Raw genomic sequence first — 2,850 nt, 5'->3', positions numbered from 1 at the left:
TCAGCCTGAGAGACCCCAAATCCCCTCGACCTGAGAAACCCCCAGAACCTCAGCCTGACAGACCCTAAATCTCATTGGCCTTGGAGACCCCAAATCTCCTCAGCCTGAGGGATTGCTGCTCCTTAGAGATCCAGGCTGCTTTAGTCCCAGAGTTTTCCAGAATCTCCTGGTGGAGATCCCGGAAGCCTTCCTATGAGAAATGTTCATTTCCTCTCGCTGGAGGAGAGCCCCGCTGGTCAGTGTAACCCGAGTCCCACCAGTCAGGGGGCCTCAAGGTCTCCATGGGACTCCCTTGGCCCTCACACCTCAGGACTTCCCTTGAAGACCCCTAGCCTTGACCCTCAGTCACCTTTGCCACCCTTCCTCAGATGCGCCAAGATGCAGGGAAACTGAAACAAAACAGCTTACATTAGGTGGTCTGTCATGGCCAGCAGAGACTCCCCCCCACATCCCGTCAATATCCCCCAGACCTCCCCAACATCTTCCAGTCCTGGCAGGGTCCCCACATCTTCCTAGTCTAGACACTGCAACCAAGTGGAGAAGACAGAGCTTGGCTCTGGGCAGTGGTCTGGGCTGTGGCCCCCTGTCAGCGCCCTCTCTTTCCACAGGAGCTTTGGCCTTGCAGCTGGGAGACTCAGGGGACCTTCCCAGCCTTGGAGGTGGAGCAGGGCCTGCAATCCTGTCCCAGCACCATGAGCTCCAACAGCTCCCCGGAGGAGAACCCTGAGGGAGATGCAGGGAGAACAGGGCGGAAGCCCACGGTGAGAGGTGGGGGAAGTAGAGCAAGGCTCCAAGAAGGATTTGTACGAAGGATGGAGAGGGGGTACTAGTGACAAGCAGCTGGTGTCTGGAGGGCCGCAGACTTGTGGCCTGCCACTCTGTGTGACCCTGGCTGTGAATGTGCATGCAATGGGGACAATTGGTCCTGTCTGGGACGTGAGGGAGAAAAGGACACTAGAATCAAACTCTCTGTGTCGGGGAGAGCTAGGAAAACGCTGTGTTCTCTCAAACAGGACACAATCTGGGGAGAGAGGTAACGAACGTCTTTATCCTTGTTTCACAGAGACCACCCCAAGACCCCAGGCTGTGTTCTGCTTGTTAGGATTACAAGGCAGAAGAAAAGGCCCCACTCGATGTTGTGATGTGTGCAGTAAATCACTGATGAACTATGTTATTTTCTCTAGGCAAAAGATCCTTTCAAAGACATTTCCATATACTTCTCCAAGGAAGAATGGGCAGAGATGGGAGAACTGGAGAAAATTCACTATAGGAATGTGAAAAGGAACTATAATGTGCTGATTAATTTAGGTAACTGCAAGTGCTGGTTGCAGGCCAGCCTGCGAAATATAAAACAGGTCTTCTGTCCCTGTATTATTTTGACTCTGTCTTAGGCAGCTGCATCTGCCGACAGTTCCCTTCTGTATGGAGACAAATCTGGAGGGGAAATTTTGTTCTTCTTCTTCAATTTTTTTTGTCAATGCATGGCTGAGTGTCGGCACTAGTCATGCAGAGCTCACATCTTGATCTTGTTCAAGACTCTCCCGGCCCACGCTTAGCCACAGTGGCTTTGTGGTGCTTTCCATTGCCACCACCTTTTGTTCCTCCTCTCAAATTCTTCCCTTTTAGGACAAAGATTTGGCTTCTTTCCAGGTCGCAGAGCCCCTCGACCAGCTTTCATGTGTCACCGAAGGCAGGCCAAACTCCATGTGGATGACCCTGAGGATTCCGATGAAGAATGGACACCTAGGCAGAAAGGTGAGGGGCCTGGAGGAACTAGAGGTGACCTCCTGAAACCAGCCTGGGTTGACGTCTCAGCTTTATCTCAGGAGTTAACAAAGGAGACCATGTTCTCTCAAAAATGTAAATGTTCAACAAACAAGCAAGGTACAAAACAGTATATACAGTAAGAGGCTATTCATATAAAGGTTTTAAACCTGTAAAACAATTACATATTTTATTTACAGATACAGTAATAAGTGCTAAAAGTATAAAAATCTGAATGTGAGTAAGAAATACCAAACTCAGAAGTTATTATTACAAGAGAAGGAGGAAGGGCTGGCAGGTGACTTCACTGCGTCATAGTTAGCTCTTTTGTTTGTTTTATTTTAATTTTTGAATTTTGAAATAAAAGTAGAAATAAAAACACCTCAAGCAGCTGTGTCAGAATGTTGAAATGGGACTGGATGGTGACGGATTTATAGGTTTTCCAGCATTATTCTCCACACTTTTCTATATGTTTAAAGTTTATCATTCTTTAAAGTAATAAAAGAAAGACTGGTTTTGCTAGACATTGTTAATTAATCAGCGGGAAATTAACTAAACTTTCATTGAACTGTAAATCCACCAAAAAGCTTTCTAACCCTAATGTCATAATGTTCAGTCATTGGATCAACTGTCTTAGAAGAAGACATGACTAACCCCGTGGTTTGTCATTCATCATTATCTGGACTCAGTTGATCCCCACCTTAGTCAGTTGATTGTCTCTTATCGAGAATTCTTGTAGGATTTCTATAAGAAAATTTTTTTCCTTTTGAGATTTATTAGGAGAAATCACACATCGACTTACCCTTCCTAACAATTTTTGAGTGTTTGATATTATTAACTATATACACACTGATGTGCAAAAAACTGCTAGAACTTTTTCATCTTGCATGACTAAAACTATACCCATTGAACAACAACACACCATTTCCTCCTGCCCCAGCTCTTGGCAACAATTCTACTTTGTTTCTACGACTTTGATTACTTTAGATACCTCATGTAATTGAACCATGCCACATTTGTCTTATCATGACTGGCTTCTTTAACTTAGCAAAATGTCTTCAAGGTTTATTCATGTTGTAGCACATG

Source organism: Galeopterus variegatus, unplaced genomic scaffold (assembly GCF_000696425.1).
Source record: "Galeopterus variegatus unplaced genomic scaffold, G_variegatus-3.0.2 Scaffold12185, whole genome shotgun sequence".
NCBI classification, from domain to species: domain Eukaryota; kingdom Metazoa; phylum Chordata; class Mammalia; order Dermoptera; family Cynocephalidae; genus Galeopterus; species Galeopterus variegatus.
The sequence above is the reverse complement of the archived record's forward strand: the minus strand, read 5'-3'. Positions refer to the sequence as shown.